General features: G+C 53.6%; 1 long non-coding RNA gene across 1 annotated transcript in view; it reads right to left on the reverse strand.

Annotated features, from left to right (window-relative positions):
* The window catches only part of LOC131836213 (uncharacterized), a 160,811-nt gene that overhangs the window by 138,640 nt on the left and 2,516 nt on the right, over positions 1–19,655 (reverse strand). The window contains exons 2-5 of the long non-coding RNA XR_009355542.1: positions 19,206–19,277; positions 13,368–13,816; positions 3,705–4,809; positions 3,179–3,367 (exon numbers count right to left, since the gene is read on the reverse strand). This is a non-coding gene — a long non-coding RNA (uncharacterized LOC131836213). The remainder of the gene's footprint in view (positions 1–3,178; positions 3,368–3,704; positions 4,810–13,367; positions 13,817–19,205; positions 19,278–19,655) is intronic.

Genomic DNA, 19,655 nt, shown 5'->3' on the forward strand with positions numbered 1-19,655 from the left:
ATACCTATTGAGGAGCCAGGAGAGGCTAACCTCTATCTCAGATGGTCCCCAAGTCCAGGGGCTTGGATGGCACATGCTTCTTTCCCAGTCACGCCACAATCCAATATGGCAGCAGGGACCATTCGGCAAAGGTCTCTGTCATTCTCTAAAACCTTCAAGTTCTCCCCTGGATCTACTTCATCCGGCCCGCTGTTGAGCAAAACTGATAGTGTACCAGGCCCCTCAGGAGACCCAGGCCCCTTCTTTCTACCCACGACAGCTGATTATCCCACAGACATCCCCTGGCTCCTGGCCTCATGGAATTTCCCTGGGCTTCACCTGTAGTGGGAACTCTGCCTCCCTTCTAGTCCCGGCAGTCCCCATGGTCTCAGGTCCGAACTCCCCGGCGATGCTCCGACTCTTCAGGCTGACTTGTCTGGCGTGTCTCACTGTGGTTCCTCTCTTCCCAGAACCACTTCTCCTTGGGCCCACCCCGACCTTGTTTCCTCCTCCAGACACTATGGTCACTCCTAAGTCTCACCAGTCTTCTGAGATGCCATATCCTGGCCACACTAAGAGCGAGAGCTTCTCTTTCATCAGAAAAGCAGAAGTTACTTTGAGTTATTAACAGGAGAGTCAACTCCCAGTGGAAGTTGGGGAGGTCATTAGCTGAATGAATCAGGGTGGGATTGGGGGAAAGAAAGGGATTGGGATTGGGATTGGGGAGAAGGAGAACAAGTTGGGAGATGACTGTCCTAATCTAGGAGAAGGATGGCAAGGACCTGTGCTAGAGTTGAAGCTGAGGGATAAAGGGACAAGGAAGCACCCAAAAGATGATCGGGCAGGTGGACTGAGGTTTGGAAGCACACTGAGCCTGGGGGATGGACGCGGGGCCACATCCTGGATTTTCTGGCTTCCACGGCATCTTGGACTGCCTGAACCCACCTGCTGGCCTCCCTCCACCCAGCCCCACCAAGTTGCAAGGCTGCTCGGCCCTTCCAATCTACTTGGAAGGAATGTGGAGTTACATTTAATTAAAAGTATCTACACAGAAACGAGATTAATTAAGTCTCTTTTACCCAGGAGCCCTCTCTTTGTGTTCACTTAAATGAGGTTTTAAATGTTGTCTCAATGTTATATCTGGGCAAGATTTCTCCAGACAACACTTTGCGTGGTTCCGAGGCTCCTGCGTAGCTGGCTGGAAATTATTTAGTGATGAGAACAATCCAAGGGCAGTCCACTCCCGCCTCAGTCAGCTGAGTTCCAGGCAGGTGGGGACCTTGGGCCACAGAAAGTCGAGTTTTATAATGAAATGGAGGGAAGCTCCCTCAGGCAAGAGCTAACTCCCAAAGCCACCTCTTGATGCCGAACAGGTGGTCCGGAATGGTCTTCTGAGTCATGATTATGGAGGACTCACCTGATCCAGGGGGTTCGAAATACCAACATGGCCTCCTGGAGCCAAGTGGCTGCAGCAGCGCCACCTACAGGCAAGACATCTCTCCCACTCAGCGTTTGTTAGTACAGCTCCTCAAGGGAGCTGGGGACCCTGCTGAGCCAAGGGAACCAGCCCAGCCACCTTCACTATCCACCTGCGGCTGCTGACCTCTACCCTGATATCTTTAAACATTTTTTTTTTTTTAAGATTTTATTTATTTATTTGACAGAGAGAAATCACAAGTGGATGGAGAGGCAGGCAGACAGAGAGAGAGGGAAGCAGGCTCCCTGCTGAGCAGAGAGCCCGATGCAGGGCTCGATCTCAGGACCCCGAGATCATGACCTGAGCCGAAGGCAGCGGCTTAACCCACTGAGCCACCCAGGCGCCCTTACCCTGATATCTTTTCTTAAAACTAACATTCCCAAAGAATCCAGCAAGCTGGGTCACTTGGGGGAGGTACTGGTGGGAAACGGGAGGTGTGGAGCCCACTCTGGGCATTTCCCATCCAGTAGATAGGGCCAAGCATACAGGCCCACTACGAGGCCCGTGGTGGGACAGGATGGAGACAGGTCAGGTGTAGACCCCATCACTACTTAGCTTCTCAACAGGTGTCCACTAATGAGCCCAAGGAGGCACTGATGGGGCCTGGAGCCTTAAATAGGTCCTTGACCTTGTATGGCCTGATTAGAAAAAAGGTCTACACAAAGACTGATCATTCCAGCCTCTGGGTTCTACCATTAAAACACCGGGGTGGGGGACGCCTGAGTGGCTCAGTGGGTTAAGCCTCTGCCTTCAGATCGGGTCATGATCTCAGGATCCTGGGATCAGGTCCTGCATCGGGCTCTCTGCTCAGAAGCAGGGAGCCTGCTTTCCCCTCTGTCTCTCTGCCTGCCTCTCTGCCTACTTGTCATCCCTCTCTCTCTCTGTCAAATAAATTAAAAAAAAAAAAAAAAAACACCAGGTTGGGGGGGGGTGCCTGGGTGGCTCAATGGATTAAGCCGCTGCCTTCGGCTCAGGTCATGATCTCAGTGTCCCGGCAGGGCATCGGGCTCTCTGCTCAGCAGGGAGGCTGCTTCCCCCTCTGTCTCTGCCTGCCTCTCTGCCTACTTGTGATCTCTCTCTCTGTCAAATAAAATAAATAAAATCTTTAAAAAAAACAAAAAACAAAAAACACACCAAGGGGGGCACCTGGGTGACTCAGTTGGCTAAGCAACTGCCTTCAGCTCAGGTCATGATCCAAGATCGAGTCCCACATCGGGCTCCCTGCTCAGTGGGGAGTCTGCTTCGCCCTTTGACCCTCCCCCATCTCATGGTCACTCTCTCTCATTCTCTCTTTCTCTTTCAAATAAACATAATCTTTAAAAACACATACACACACCCACAAAGGGGGGTTTCCCCCTGTTCGATCAGATAGTGCCTTTTGTAAGGAACAATTTTGTAGGGATATTCAGTTTTATCTGTGTTGCCCAGACTTGGATCATTACTAATTTCATTTAATAAGCATGAATTGAGCACCAAAAGGAGGGTGAGGCACTGTGTCAGATGCTAAAGCTAGAAGACCCCGTGACATAAAACCTCACTCTTGGTCTCTCAGAGTCTCCGGAAACAATGATGGGCACCCAGCATTACGGAGGACAGGACCCATGCTAGGAAAAGCCCCCCATGGCCGCAGAACTGTGGGGACAGAGAGGAGGGGCATCGAGTCTGACTCACGGTTAGGAGATCTTAAAGAAGGTCCCAGGAAAAGTGTCTGTCAAACCTTACCAGAGGAGTGGCAGTGATCCAGACAGAGGAGGACATGTTCCATAAGGTGGAAACCTGCTTTGCTTAGCCAAGGCACCTAGAGCAGCGTGGCCCCCAGCAAGAACCCGAAGGCGGGACCGCAAGGCTTGGCTTCAAATCCAGTTCTGCCACTGGCTGGTGAGTAAGGCTCAGAGCCCACGGCTTCCTCATCTGTAAAACAAAGGAAATAATTCGGTAAGTGTTTCAAAGGATTTTGTAGGATCAAATGAAACGATTCCTGAGACTCGCCCATGCCTGGCTCTCCGGAAATCTGAATTTTGGGGCGTCTGGGTGACTCAGTGGGTTAAAGCCTCTGTCTTTGGCTCAGGTCATGATCCCACGGTCCTGGGATTGAGCCCCACATTGGGCTCTCTGCTCAGCAGGGGGCCTGCTTCCTCCTCTCTCTCTGTCTGCCTCTCTGCCTACTTGTGATCTGCATCTGTCAAGTAAATAAATAAAATCTTAAAAAAAAAAAAAAAAAAGCAGAAATCGGAATTTCCCTCCTCACCTCTTGTTCTGCCCCATAAGATGCATTGTTGCCGTCAGATGTGTTATTTCCAAGCAACAGAACTGATTCTGGCAGATTTAAGCAGAACATGATTTTATTTAAAAGATGTCCAGTGCCTCCCAGTTATCAGGAAGGTCATCGTGAAATGAGACTTGGAAAATGGGTGAACGGACGATCGACTTTGCGGCCAGGAGCACCAGCAAAATCGGGTCACAGAAGAGAACTCCTGTCCCTCGGACAGCACCACCCACCAGTCCCACGAGCGGCCATCCCCGGAATCATCTGTTCCCGCCACCAACACCTGCCTCCTGCGTGGGTCAGCTGAGGTGGGAGGGCCAGACTGGCCCAGCCAGGGGCATACGCCAGCCCTGCTTGGAAAGCAAGTAGCTGGAATTTTCCATTCCTTTAGAGGAAAGCACACTCTGCCTCCCACCAAGACTCAGATGATGGGGAAATTCCCATACTATGAGCAAAGCATCTGGGATGCTGCTGAGCCCCACAAAGGAAAGAAACAACCAATGTCCACCACAGTCCTCCGCCACAGTAGCCTCCCCAGGGATGGACCACCAGCAGCTGTCCTCACGGTGGGGACACCCTCCAGGGGGTGGCGGGAGCACTGACCCTAGGAGGATGGGGTTCTCCAGCTCAGAGAGGACCGCTGCCTCACCTGCTGCTGTCACTGTCCCCCCTACCTTCTTCAACTCACTCCAGAGCCCCAGCCCATTGATATGGTAAGCACGAGCCTCCCGTAGCCAAAGATTAATTGGTGGGGAATTGGGAGATTTCTCTTCCATAACAATGGGCTTTTCTGCTCCTACTAAGATGCCAATTAGGATATTTACACCTTGGGTTCTACCAGAAGTTATGCCCACTTTCCAGGAGGTGGACCAGAGGGGTGGGGTCTCCGAGTTGGCTGGGGGCTAGGGGGAGGACATCAGGGTGGCCATCACTGGGTAACAATGAGCCCCTCCCTGGAACACTGGGAGGAAGGCTGTTAGCTGGGGGGCAGGATGCCAATGAAGCCTAGTCCCCTAACCCATTCTTTGCAGTAAGTTCCAACTCCTTGGAGCGGCTTCCGGCAGTGTCTTATAACATAGGCCAAATGCTGTTTCAGGAAAGAAAAGAAAAAAAAGAAAAGAGAAAAACTCTATTAGATGCAAGAAATCAATTCTGTTTCCTTTCCACTCTTTATTGTCTCCCCCCCTTCCCCCCCCTTCAGACCACACCCAATGCCAGCTTTCCCATCCCCATCCCTGGAAGAAGCCCAGGAGGCAGGACAGCTGGCGCGTGGTCACTGGTCCTGCCTGGACATGGCCACGTCTGTTCTCACTCTCCTTATAGAGTGCTTCCACGCCCATTTTCCGTTTAACACAAAGGGTTGCAGCATCTCTGGGGGGAACACAGGGTTTGTGGGGAGTTGGGTTCTCTGCCCGGACCCTCCACAGGGAAACCAGAGCACTCTCCAGCTGTGAAGGAGCCTGACGAACTTGGGAATGAAAGGGCATATGTCACAGGCAGGCACCTGGTCACGCACTGTCCTGTTCCATTTGCTAATTGTTTCCTGCCCGTGCGCCCTGCTTTCCTGGCCAGCCCGCGCACATCTTGAGGGCATGGACCGCAGCCTCCAATTTTCCACTAAGCCCACGGTTCCAAGCATCATAGTGAGGGCCCAGTCCACATCCACTGGTTGCCTGAGCTCTGCATCATCTCTACGGACCTGACTCTTCTTGTGAGGGAGGAGCCCTTCCCCAGGATGCTGAATGGCGAGGCAGAGTCTGGGGCAGGGAGACCGGAGCTGGACTCCCCGTGGACACGGACTGGCTTCCCTGCTCCTGCTCCATGACCTGGGCCCGTGTGCTGTGGCTGCTGTGATTACAACAGATGCCGCCAGCTGTGGGGCTTAAAACAACAGGAAGGGATTCGCTGGGCATTCCAGGAGTCTGAAGTTTGAAATCAACACCACAGGGGCTGCAATCCAGGAGTCCCTCCAGTAGGGGAGTCTGTGTCTTGCCCCTTCCAGCCTCCAGGGGCTGCGGGGACTCCTTGGCTTGTAGCCACAACACTCCAACCGTACAGGCCAGCATGTTCCAGTCTCTCCCTACTCTGTGTTCACACTGCTGTGTGTGCGTGTGCGCACACATGTGTTTGCATGTGCATGCTTGTGTGTGTGTGTGTGTGTGTGTGTGTGTGTGTGTGTGTGTAACCTCCTTATAAGGACACTTCTGACTGCATTTAGGGTCCACCCAAGAAAATCCAGCATAACCTGCCCATCTCAAAATCCTTCACGGAAGCACATCTGCAAAGACCCTTTTTCAGGGGCACCTGGGTGGCTCAGTGGGTTACGCCTCTGCCTTCGGCTCAGGTCATGATCCCAGGGTCCTGGGATCGAGCCCTGCATTGGGCTCTCTGCTCAGCAAGGAGCCTGCTTCCTCCTCTCTCTCTGCCTGCCTCTCTGCTTGCTTGTCATCTCTCTCTGTCAAATAAATAAATAAAAAATCTTTAAAAAAAAAAAAAAAAAGAAGACCCTTTTTCTTTTTTTTTTTTTATAAAAAAATTTTTTTTTTAAGATTTTATTTATTTATTTGAGAGAGAGAGACAGTGAGAGAGAGCATGAGCGAGGAGAAGGTCAGAGAGAGAAGCAGACTCCCCATAGAGCTGGGAGCCTGATGCGGGACTCGATCCCAGGACTCCGGGATCATGACCTGAGCCGAAGGCAGTCGTCCAACCAACTGAGCCACCCAGGCATCCCGAAGAACATTCACAGGCTTCCAAGCTTACGACCTGACATCTTCAAGGGACATATTCGCCTACAGGCCCTCCAGCCCCCTGCTACCTCTCCTGATCTGGGACAAGTGTCCTAGGGTCCCAGAGCAGCTTCTCGGAGTCTCGGTTATCCCTTCTGGGGGGCAGGAATGATGTCCCCCCATCTGCTGACTTCACAGACTGGTGGTGAGGACCGAGAGGTAATACACGGATTGAAAGCATTTTCTGAGCCGTAAAGTCCCACACAAACACGAGACAATATTATTGCGCAGGGAGAGTGGCAAGTTCAGCACTTGAGAGAACTACCTGATTTTAAAACATGTGAGGGAATAGGACACCGATGTTATTCAAAAACCTCATTTACAACCTTCACCAAAGCCTCCCGCCCAGCCTACCTCCACTCTCCCTGGTGGCTGTAGGGGTGTGACAGAGGCCTGTCTTGGGGGGTGGCTTTGTGGCCTGAAAACAAATCATTCTTCACAGCTTGCTCCCAAGTCCAATAAGCCAGAAGGAATTGGTAGAGAGATTTAACGATATGTATTTCAAGAAAAAGATGAAAATGTGTCTACTTTTAGGAGATGCAGTAAAAGTGCATCAGCCCCACAATAAACTTTGCCGCGAAGATGCATAGAGGGGAAACATAGAACACAGTCAGGACAGTAATGTCTCATTTATAGGGAAATCCTCTCCGAGATCTATTAGAATTTGGCCCCCACCCAGCTGTTTGGCCCTATCAAACAGCTTCTGCAAACTGGGGGTCTCACCCCTCCAGCTCCCTCCAGCCTCTACAGGAAGCCTGATGGCTCAAAGGCAGCTTGACCCTTGGTCTCCCCCTTTGAAGTCCCTAAGACATGCCACTGAAATAGTTTGAGGACCAGTGACACCCGGGGTGGGGAACTATGGCCCCCTGATCAAAACCAGCTGGCCTCTTGTTCTTATCAATAAAGTTTTATTGGCTCACAGCCATGCTTGTTCCCTCCATGGCTGCTATGGAGACACCAAGAGGGAGTTCCTAGGTGCTGACCGAGACCGTCAGGTTTGCGGGCGACTGAATCACACCCTTAGCTCATAGGCTGTTGTAGGCAAAACTGTCCACAAAACTAATAACAAAGTCATAGCTATTGTGTGGGAGCCCCAGAGGGACTTCCTAGATTTCCCTCTCCCAAGCATCCTGATGAAGTACTGGTACTAGTTGTGCAGATGAAAAAAAAAAAAAAATGAGGCTCAGGGAAGTTCGGCAACTCTTCTCAAGGTCTCAACAGCTAGAAACCATCGGAACTGGGATTCACACCCACGTGTCTGGTGGACTCCGAGCCCTCGCTCTGGCTGCCGCAGCGCTATAACATCTGGGTTCCAGGTGGGCAATTTCAAAATCCTCTTGCAGTCTTCAGCAGCTGCCAGTTGCCTGGGATCTTAGTTTCTCCATCGAATTTCAGCACCGCCTGCAACCTGGGCTACGGAAGGGAATGCCGAAGCTCTGCTGAGCTCCCTCCTCCTTCCCTCCCTTCCGGTCCCCAGCCAGGTGCACGATCAGCTGGTTTCCCTCCATGGTTCTGCACGACCCCACGTCCTGGCCGGCCTCCCTGCCTGCCCCGCTTCTGGGTGAGTGTCTGCCTCTGTCTTCAAGGCTCCAGTCTGCTGCAAGGGGGCACCAGGAGAGCGGATGGGAAGCAAGGCATTTGCATTCCACTTCCCGGGGCTGTTCAGATCTTACCTGCAATTCTTCTGACAAATCCTTATCAGCGATGCCCATGGCGAAGTCTGTGGTGACTTTGTTCATTCTTATTAGCTCTGCACAGATTAGCTCTTCACAGCGCTTGGCTGGTTCATACCGATTCCTGATAAATGTTTTGACTGATTTTCCTGACTTGGGAGCGGTTGGGGACCCGGGGTGGGGTGGAGGTGGAGGACCGCGAGGAGAGGGGTGCTGGCGAGCCGGAAGGAGAGAAAATTGTGGACGGGATTACATCTGGGCTATGAAATATTCATCACATGCCTGCAAGAGCAGGGTCGCACGCGCATCCCCAGGAACAGCTTCTCCGCCCAGGCGATGCTTTGAAATGCACCAGCTCCGGTGGGCTGCAAGCACCCCTCCACCGGCCCTCGCTCGGCCCCCCTCTGCCCCAGCGGCTTCTGAGAGAAGGAGGCAGAGAAAGTTAAAAGTAAGAAGAACAAACCGGCTCACTCGGGCTTTGCTGTCTTCCTCGGCCTCTCCTTTCTCACCTGCTCTTCAAGAACAGCTTTTGATGCCAGAATACGGATGTTCCCGGTGGACCTACTGGGTCCCTCTTGTTGCCCCTCCTGGAAGTGTGCCTGAGAACCGCAGCCCACCTTTCCTCTCCGTTCTGGAAGCTCCTCCAGCTCCCCTCTTTGGGAGGATTTCCGACAAGGGCTGGTAACTGCTTCCTGTCTTTGACCCACTAGATTGGCTTCTGCTTAGAGACGCACACCGATGCCCTCTCCCACCTTCCAAGTTCCCAGCACCGGACTGGGGACGTGCTGGATGTAGGAAACCTCTTCGTGGAGCTCGCCACACTCCACTCCCTTGGCAGGGCTGGCCAGCAGATACCAAGACTCAAAACAGACATCACTAAACGACTTTGACCTTCCCTCTTCCCGAACCTAGAGGAGACTTTCCGATTTTCCTGAACACAAGCCTCTGAGCCACCACTTCCAGTCAAATCCTGGTTCTCTGGTCTCCCTTCATAACTTCCTTTCAAGCAGATGCCACTTTATATTCTACGAGCCCCTCGGGTCCCTGTATAGTGTAGGTGTTCAATATGTTCAATATGTATTTGGAGATGAAATAGGTAACTATTTTCCTAGACAGGTGCGCGCATTCCTACATTGTCCCAGGACCACAAAGGAAAGCTACTCCACAACTTTGCCTATGTGTCTGGTCAAGGCCAACTTTCTAACAATTCTTTCCCGTGTCTAACCCAAATCCTTCCTGCTGTGGAAGTCCACTGCTGGGCCCTTCCCCCACGGGAGACACCACACACTTGGAGAAGTGGAGACCTCCTCCCTTGCTGCCCTTTGTCCCTGCCCACAAGGTTAGACTCCGGTACTTAGCCGCTTCAGTCCGGGGGAACCCAACCTGCGCCAAGCAGATGGCCCTCGCTCCGGGCCCCCCCGGAGGACACGCTGCCCACCACGAGAAGGCCTGGAGACCCTTGAAGGCCCTCTCTTGCCGCAGCCACAGCTTCCTCATTAGCCTTTTGCCAGATTGATCCTTTCCCCGGTAGCCTGCAGCGCTCTGATTTGTCCTGCTGTCACCAGGACTAATGTTGATGGCGGCACCCCCCAGGGGCGTTGGGCTCTCCAGCCTCCTGCCAGAGGCCTCAAGGGAAATGGATGAGCAACTGACCTGCAAAATAAATACCAGGCTTCCCGGTTCTGATAAAGATTAAATATTGGAGGAGTCATTTCAAATGAATATATAAAAGCAAATGGAAGAAGCCTTTCTCGACACTGACAGACTGAACTACAAGCAAACAAAGAGAGATGTCTTTGGGGGAGCTCCGTGGGAGGGAAGCTGGAGGCTCAACGTGCGATCTGCCCACAAACACCCCAGCTTCAGGAAAGATTCCGGAACAGTCCCGCTTGCCTCCCTCCCCCTCCCCCACCCAGACGGCAGAAGAGAAAGTGCTAAGCTCCAAAGCCGTGTGCGCCAGCGTGATGCTGAAGTCAGCTCGGCTGACGCTGGCCCATCCAACCGAGGGAGAAGCCCCATTACTCAACACCATCTGCCTTCAGTGCGGGGCAGCCAAGAGCCGGGATTATTGGCGGGGATGGGGCTCTGAGGCCCCAAAGGAGAGAGGTGCCGGGGAAGGGCAAAGTCAGGTGGTGCCGAGACAGAACAGGGAGCCGGGAGAGAAGCCAAATGTCAGCAGATGGAGCCAGTGTTCCTTGAGCCGGGGGTGGAACAGGGTTTCTGGTCAGAAACTTCGCACAGATTGATGGTGCCACCGGAAACCCCCAGCAGCCAGGATCTCGGGTCTAGACCCGAAGGATGCTGGAGCGGGAAGAGAGCAGGAGGGAAGATAGATGGCCCTACACTGGGTGCCGCACCTCCAGGCCTCACTGAGCCCCCTGACAGCCCCCCCGAGATGGGGGTTCCTATCCTCGCTCTGCAGGTGGGGCCCAGGCTGCTGAACAAAGAGGTGGGGTGTGGACAGAAAGGGGCGAGGGTGTAGACCGAGCTCTCCCCGTGGCCCGGGGCACCGTGCGGATGATTTATCTAGCTCACGGACTCCTCATAAGTCTGGCCGTGGCTGCTGTTGACCTCATTTTCTCGGAGTCTGCCTCTGGGGCTCCGGGAGGCTGAGAGTACGCACTGTGGACGCAGTGGCCCAGCAGGGTCCAGCTCCGGGTCCCATTCTCTCTCTCACAGGGAGGGTTTGCAGGCAGCAAATACTGGGGGGATGTAAGAGGTGTCATTCAGTTTTAGGCAGAGCCTCCAACTTGGCTTGAGCCATAGAAAGCCTTAAGTGCATTTGCATGTGAAGGCAAAATTGGGGCGTCAGCCCCCTTCAGCCTCTTCTTACCGCCATGGTGACAGCGCAGCCAGCCTGCTCTGGCCTGAGGGGCCTCCAGCGAGGACTTTTATCAGCCTCGTTTACGTGTCTCTTTTGCTACACCAGCACTGGAGCTATAAGAGCATCCAGGATGCACAACTCCAGGGGGCGCTGTTCACATAGAACATAACTTGCCATGGGGAGCCTGGGTGGCTCAGTGGGTTAAGCCTCTGCCTTCGGCTCGGGTCATGATCCCAGGGTCCTGGGATTGAGCCCCGCAAGGGACTCTCTGCTCAGCAGGGAGCCTGCTTCCTCCTCTCTCTCTGCCTGCCTCTCTGCCTACTTGTGATCTCTGCCTGTCAAATACATAAATAAAATCTTAAAAAAAAAAAAGAATATAACCTGCCATGACCTCCAGGCTACCCAGACACAGCCGGGCCCCAAGCCCCATCTTCCCGGGGGGCACGGCTCTTCGCCCAGATACAGTACAGAGGAGATGGGGTGCCCAGCACAAGGGGTAAAGAGTAATTTCAAGCACATTTCCACTTTTGGGTTCAGCGTGAGCCTGACATGGGGGAGCAGGGAGGAGGGCTCAGTGTGGTTACAATCTTCTTCATCCTAATAACTAATGTAGTTCACATCAACAAATACTGTCCAAGTACCCACTCAGCGCCCCCTTCCGTGCAGGCTGCTGGGCCAGGACAGTCCTTGCCCTCAAGAAGCCCCCTCTCTGCCTGGTCAGAGAGGACAGACACAGATGGTCCACGGATCGGGGAGAAAAATAACCTCGTTCCCTCTGTTGTAAACCAATTTTCCATCCCCAAAGCCCTCTCCCATGCATTTTTCATTCCATTTCCTCAAAGCAGGTGTTGCTATTCCTCTTTGGGGCCAAGAAATCCAGAGCCCAGCCAGGTGTGGGGTCTGCCCCAGGCTACCTGGCAGCCAGCGGCAGGTCTGGGGACAGCAGCGGGGACGGATCTCCCTAACCCTTCTCGGTTCCACCCCTGCACTGGCCATGCCTCTCCCCCAGGCATTCGGCTGCCTGGTGCCTTCGGAGAGCCAAGGGCTGGCTCCTGGGGCTCTGGCCGCCCTGTAGGACTCCCGACAGGGCAGGCCACTGGCCTGACTATCACAGCAGAGAGGGTCTATAGAGTCAGGGAAGAATGAAGTGTCCAGAACAATTCCCATCTCCTGGCCTCCACTTCTCTCTGCATTACTGTGCAACTGTTTCCCCGGGCACCAGGACAATTTAGCAAGCGTATTTTGCATCACGCCAGCAATTTCTGACATGAAGTCTCCCTGGGCTTTCTCAGGTCACCTCTCCTTCTCCAACACCCCCTCACCTGGCTGCAGGGGACAGCAGCAGGTGCTACCTGGGGCCAGCCAGGCTCGCCTGGGAGAATGACCCCCTCCCAGGCAAACTCTTGGCTCCCATGGCTGCCCGGGACCTCTGATGGTTCAGGGGCTGCCCTGAACCCCCTCCACAGCAGCTACGCTCGCACCCATTTCACAAAGGCAGAAACTGAGTCACGCAAACATTACTTGACCTGCTCTGTAGGGAGGCTGTCTGTTGATTTCCGCATCTCATTTTTCCCCCCATTCTTCTTTCTATCTCCTCCAGGAGAAAGAGCCAGGCTACCCCCATTTTCTCCATGCTTTGGCCCAAGGTGATATTCAAAATCTGTAGCATCTTCTGATGCAAGGGAACAAATGCCCTAGGGGCCAGCTTGGTCTTGAAAGCCCCCTGTTGTGCCAGGTGCAACCCTTTAGTGTGTACCCTTCAAGGATGGCGGGGGGCGCTCTGGGCCAGGGGCGGAGCAAGGGAGGAGCCTCAAGGCAGCGAGTCTGTAGGAAGCATTTCAACATCTGTTCCCCTTGCAAGGTCCTCTGCTGCTCTATCAGCCCTATTTGCCAATGCTGATCCTCGGCGCTCAAGTTCCGGTGCCCCCCCAACCCTCCTCAACTTCTCGGTCCCTCTCTCTGCTTTTCTCTTACGCCCTTTCTCTGTCTCTCCTTTTAATGTAAAGATGAAAGAAAGGGGCAGGTTCATTCCAATAATTTGAGAGCCCTCGTACAGGAGGAGGACATGCAGGATTTACAGGCGAACAAAAGGGAAAGTTCGAAGAGGCTGAGAATGTTCGCGTGCCTATTAAAAATCAGCCAGGCTGAGGCCGTCCTGACTAGCAGACAGGGTCTGTAGCTCCCGGGAAGTAGTACTTAAGGGAATTTGCAATTAAGAGAAGCTTGGAGCCTTGCCACAGATTGCTTCCCTCTTTTTTTTTTTTTAAAGCATCACAAGGCAGGGACCTAAATGGAAGAGAACAATAATGTAAGGTGACAGATGCCAGTTTGGCAGAAAACACCAGAAGACCAAGTTCCTTACCTAGAGCGTCTGTGCCACTGCCACGCGCTCAACACTCCATCTCAGTCTGCAAGCCAGAGTCTTGGTGGCTGTCCAGGGACAGCTGTCCCAGTTCCTGAGAAGTGGGCTCCAGAACCAGCATCCAGGTCCCTCCAGCCCATCTTGGGTAAACATGGGCATCTGCAGGCAGGAGCCCCAGCCCCCCGCCCCCGGCAGACAGGCCTGCTCCAGGAACCCTGCCGCCTCCTGCGGGGGGTAGGACGCTGCTGCCCCCCACGCCAGCTCTTCCAGGGACTTGGCAGCCCCGTCCGCCAGGAGCCACGTCCATCTCTGAAGAAGGCTTGTTTCTGTTTTCAGAAGCAACTGGCACAGGGGGCCTGGGAGGGATGGTTTGTAGCTCAGGGCTGGGTCACTCGGGAGGAACAGGGGCTGCTCCTGCTGGCCAGCTTTGGGAGTAGGCGATCCGAAACCTGGTGATTAGAAGAGTAGAATGTTCGGTGAGCTTTATAGAAGTGCAGAAACCTAGGATCCACCTTCAGATACCGCGGTTCAGAACAGCCATGGATCGGTGTGTTCTTCAGCTCAAAATTCCCCCAGGTGATCGTGCTGTGCCAGACGGGTTGAGAACCAGGGACCCATCTGGCAGGATCTGGAGGCCCTCTCTCCCCAAGAGCTCCCCAACTACTCCTTCTGCTAGTGCCTCCTTCTCTGGGGTTAGAAGTGACACAAGGACCCCTGCACCAGCCTTCTAGACCCTTCCCACCCTGTCATCGAGCTGAAGCTGGTATGGCTGCAGGAAGCAGGTGTGCACATGTGTTCACACACACGCATTCATGCACTCACATGTGTTAACACACATGTGTTCATGCACGTGTGCAAGTGCTCCGTAGTAGGGGAAGGGGACCGACCACAAAGGACAGTGCAGGACACAGACACAAGCTTGTCCCCCATCCTTAGAGGGCTCCCTGGCCTCCCTGATGTGCTTCATGGTCACTCTATCCGCCACAGCTTGGTCCCCGGTCAGTGACAGGTCTCCCTCTACAACATTCCCCGCCAGCTCCCGGGACTGGTTTTCAGCCCCATCCTTGCCACAGCTTCACGAAGCCCTTCGTGGTTTACAAAGTCGTCTTCACACGTATTTCATTTCATCTCATCTTTGTGGCATCTGCTGTGGACCAAAGGTTTGTGCCCGACCCCCCGTACCCAATTTATATGTTGAAATTCTAGCCCCCCAAGTGGTGGTAGCAGAGCTGGGGCCTTCGATTAGGTCATAAGGATGGGGCTCTCATGAGTGGGATTAGTGCCCTATGAAAGAGTCCCCACAGAGCTCCCACATCCCTCCTGCCACAGGAGACTGCATCAGAAAGACTCATCTAGGAAGCAGGAAGCAGGCCCTCAACACACTGCACCTGCCGGCGCCTCGATCTTGGACTTGTAGCCTCCAGCACTGTCGGAAATAAATAGTTATATTTAGTAATAAATAATATAATAAAATATGTAATATATATCATAATATAATATATTATAATATAATAATATAACAAATATATAATATAAATAATAAATAATAAACAATAAGTTATTGTTTATAAGCCACTCAGTCTACAGGAATTCTTTACAGCCGTCCTGTCCAAAGGACCAAGGCAGCATCTGTGAGAACACCTGCACGCCTCCATTTCACTGGTGAGGAAACAGATTCAGAAAGGAAAGTAAGTGACCTGCCCCCTGGCTGGACAGCACGTAAGGACACGGCAGGCAGGGCCTTGGATTTGATTCCTAATGCTAAATGCTGAGTCTTTTGCAGAGACATGTGTACGTGCTCAGTGAACAGGGCTCAGGGCACAGCGCTCTGCAGATGAGCTGACTTGCGGTTAGCAGGGTCAGCGGTGGCATCTACCCCCAGTCATCAGAGTAAGATCCTACGTCCCCTCCCAAGAGGACAAATGCATCAGAGGGGCATTCAACTCTTGCCTCATTCAGAGGCGTGGCCTCCTGTTGGGACCTGTCACTCTTAACAGGGTTCTGGGTTCACTTGTGTGGGGCCTGAAACTGTGGGAGGCAGAGGGCTGACTCTGGGGAGGTGACGCCGCTCATCTTGGAGAGGGGAGAGGTTCACCCTCACAGGGTGAGGTAGGTGGCTGTCCCTGTCCCATGATCAGGGCTGCTTCTTTCGGGAGCCTGGGCCCAGCGACCATCAAGTCAGCGCACACACACATGCAAGCACACTCGCACACGCGCACACACACACAGAAGCCAGACCTCTGGGTCTCTGGCACGAGGGCTCTCCCTCTACCATAAGAGATTCTTTGCAAAGGCAAAGACTCAGCTCGCCTCCCAGACAGATGGATACTCGAGGACACTTGGGTGCTGGACCCCACATCCTGGGACTGGGCTCCTTGTCCTGGCCCAGTGTGGGAGACCCGCCTCAGTACAGAGCCGCTGACTCCTCCCGGAGTTGGGCGCCCGGCCTCCAACCCACCTCGGATCTGTGTAAGCTGTGGGACTTCGGGGTCCCTGCTCAACCTCTCTGTGTCTCAGCTTCCTCCGCTAAAACACAGTGTGCGGTTATACCGAACAGCCCTGCAGAGCCAACAAACGGAGTCCGCGATTTCTCAGTGCGCTCGCTCTTAAAGACAACCGCGGGTTTGTGCCGGGCCAGCTCTACGGACCAAGTGCCAAGGGCACACCATCTCCTTTAACGCTCCGAATGAGAAGCAGCTTTTGTGAGCCCTTGTGAGCAGAGAGAAAAGAAGCTCAGAGTGGTTCAGTCACTCACTCAACATGGAATGGCTGTCGGGGCGGGGGGCAGCATGGGGACTCCGGGGGCTCTGGGTCTCACCTGACCACGGCGCTATCCTTACCTCTTTACACTGCTTATGGAAAGTAATGTCTTCTCTTCGAAACAGGAGTGCACTTCACCAAAGTAAAATTCGTTTAGGTAAGAAGCGGGGAACTTGCAATCTAATTAGATCCAAGGCCACCGTTCAAGCACGGTGTTCCAGACATGTATGGCTGGGCCAGCATCCTACAGGGCCACTCGCCGTGCTTCTGTGCCACACACTGCTTCTCTCAGAGTCGATACTGGATATCTTCTGCTTTTGCTAACCAGCTGCCGTTTGGCCTTCTCTGGCGGAGACAGAACTCCCATTTCTCTCTGGGAAATCCATCCCTGCTTTGGATGCAGCTGGCTCCAGGGGGAAGGGGAGGCAAGTGCGTCATCTAACCTGGGAATGATGGGTCCATCATTTCCCTGGCTGTGGTCATGGTCTGGGAGATGTTCCTATGACCTGACAAATCCGATGAGACACAAAACATTTTAAAAAATGGTCTAAATGAGCCTGTTGAGAACTCTTTTTTTTCACTCTCTGCAACATTGGATTTGGTTCCGGCAGGCTGTAGGCTCCAAGCTGGGAGCGGTCCCATAGCCACTGCTTAAGGCTTGTCTTAAGAAGCTGACATAAAAGGGAACAAGGCTGGTACCTAAAAATATCAACCTTCCCTGCCCCTGCCCTCACTTGATTTTAAGCCTGTTTGAGTCTTCTGTTCTTGTCACTTGCAACCAGGAGAGTCCTAACCGACGTAAGAGCATTAAAGAGGTCAAGAAGCCCAACTACGTGGTTTCAGCCTCCGTCCTCGTAGGAGTGAGTCACTTCGAAGGGGAAATCTCCTTGCTAAGAAAGATCACCACCTGCCTGGCATTTCTGGGGATCCCTGGACCTCTGGACTGTGGGAGTGCCAGGAGTTTCTCTGACAATAGAGTCAACCTCTGGGATCCCTTGGAACAACCTGGCTGGTCACAAAGGCCTGAGAGTTGGCAGTGACAAGTCACCTTTCCCCTCCCTCAGATGGGGAGACCCATCAGGGCTGCCCTGGGGAAGGCCAGTGCACCTAGAAGAACCGATCTCTCCCAACAAGCCAGCGATCGGAAAGGCCACCCACTTGGGGACACTTCCAGACACAAGGTTTAGATAAATTCATAAATCCATGTAAATTTGCATATGGTAAGCCCTCAGTTGTGCCTTCCCCATTCATAGAGTGAAGTTCTAACTCTACCTCAGAATGTGGCTGTACTGGAGAGAGAGCCTTGCAAATGAGGTCACATGGGTGGGTCCTTGTCTTCTCTGTGAGCAGAGATGAGGACAGAGGCGTGCACAGAGGGAAGACCACGCAACGACACAGGGAGAAGACGGCCATCCACAAACCAAGGACAGAGGCGTCAGAGGCCTCAGCCAGCCTCAGTCGGTTGTTGGTAAGCACACCTTCTCGAAAAGCCTTGATCTCAGTCCAGCTTCCACCACTATGAGAAAGTTAATTTCTGTCCTTCAAGCCACCCAGGCTCTGGTCCTGTGTTAAGACAGCCCTAGCTTCAAACAAATACAGCACATAAGTTAAATTTTATAAATGGTGATAGAAGAATATATACTCTTAAATGCGTGTGTATACTGCATGGGTATACAGACATGTCTTAGGTCTGTATCTGCCTGTGCATCTTGGACTCCGTCTGTCTCTTTGTATGCCTATGCTTGCTAGCAACCTCCACCTCTCCTCCCCTGTCACAGAACAAGACCCACTTTCCTCCTGGGTGCCCAGCACTCCAGCACTCTGTCCCCACACGGCCCGCGCTTTGCTGTCACCCAACGCTGGCCATGTCCCAAACAGGTGACCCTGGTCTCAGGCCGCGCATGGTGGACGTGCAATGGACAGAGGCTTGCACTGCAAGGCTACAAGCTTCCATCAGCTTTCCAAGAGTTGGAGAGTCACTTCCTCCTGCCTGTGCACACCTCTGCTGAGACATGTACTCCCCTGTGAGCTAACTCTCCATTTGTGGGTTGTCTCCCCTCCGCTGGCCAGGCAGCCCCTGCGATCCTTGCAGTGGGGCTTGGTCCAGGTTGGATGGAGAGTGTGCAGAACGGTGGGAATGCCCCGGCCTCCCGGGCAGGCTGCTTGCTCAGGGAGGGCGTGGGTGGCAGGGGTCTCTTGCCCCCTCCAGAAGGGACCAAGGGCACAGTTCCTGCGTGCTCCACTGCGGAGGGAGCCCAGCTGATTTTGCAAACAAAAGCCTCCAGTTCCACGAGGGTGGAGAGAGAATTGCAGGGGCTCTCGACAGCAAATTAGGCATTTAAAGCCAAGCGCAGTGGCTTTCGGAGATTAAATGCATTATAGATTCGCTAAACACCAGGCGAGCCGAAGAAAAGGTAGACAGCTCCTGCTCCCGGTGGGCAGCCGGTGGGCGGGGCACGGGGCCTCGCGCAGTCTCGCCGCCCGGACACCAGGCGCAGGGGCCTCATTTTTCACTTGCAGTCAAGGCCACGGACCCTCATCTCCCAGTCCCAGAAACAGGGTCCTTCGTTGGGCTCCTTTCACAGGCCCCACTGCCCGAGAGAAGGGAAAATTATCTGGAGATAATGGTGCTGATTATGGGATGCAGCAGGCACCTTGCCCATGAGGATGGGGATGCCTGGCTGGTCTGTCTGTTGGTGTCCCGGCGGGTCCCTGCGCTCCTGCCTCACCCTAACTGCCGCGGCCGGGGGTTGTGTCTCTTCCCGGAATGGGGGCACATTTAGGCTCCTTGGCAAGTTCATTTTTTCTCTTCATTTCATCCTTTTTTTTTTTTTTTAATCCAGAAAAGCAAGAGAGTTCTAGAGTGCAGAGCATTGAGAGAAGAGGAGTGGGTGAGATTCCAGGAGGGGGACAATGGGAGTCCGATTCAGGGCGTCCGAGGAAGTGGGCGCTGCTGGTCCCCGCACCTGCCACTGACCCAGCTTGGGGAGTCTGGGGAAGGCAAGTGCCCCTGGGGACTCCCTCATCATCCGCACCGGAAAGCAGGAGCCCAGCCAAGCCAGGGCTGCCATCCCCTACCTCACAGTCAGGCGGGCGGGATCTCCAGGCTCCTGAAGAAACGTCCGGGGACTGGGCGATTCTCAATCTCTTCTGAAAAGAAGAAAGAAGAAAATGAACTTGAGTTGTAGCTTGAAGGACTCTGATTAGACCTAAAAAAAGAGAACGATCACAAAGGGCTGCTGTCAAACCAGGGGACTGGATGTGCCAGAAAGTTTCCAAACTTCCTTTTCCTTAAAACTTTAAGGACTCACGGCAATGCACAGAGAGACGATGCATGTGCTTCCGCTGGGGTGGGGCTGGACAGACCTCCCAGGCCTCTGAGACTCCTGGGCCGCCTTCCTCACTCCTCCCACTTGTCATCTGGTTCCTCCTCCCCCAGGCCAGACTCACCCCAGGCAGCCTGCGTCCCTGGTTTGGTCTGATCCACCCCCACCTGGCAGGCGGGTGTATTATCCCTAAAACAAGCAC

The sequence above is a fragment of the Mustela lutreola genome, chromosome 1 (genome assembly GCF_030435805.1).
Source record: "Mustela lutreola isolate mMusLut2 chromosome 1, mMusLut2.pri, whole genome shotgun sequence".
Classification (NCBI taxonomy): domain Eukaryota; kingdom Metazoa; phylum Chordata; class Mammalia; order Carnivora; family Mustelidae; genus Mustela; species Mustela lutreola.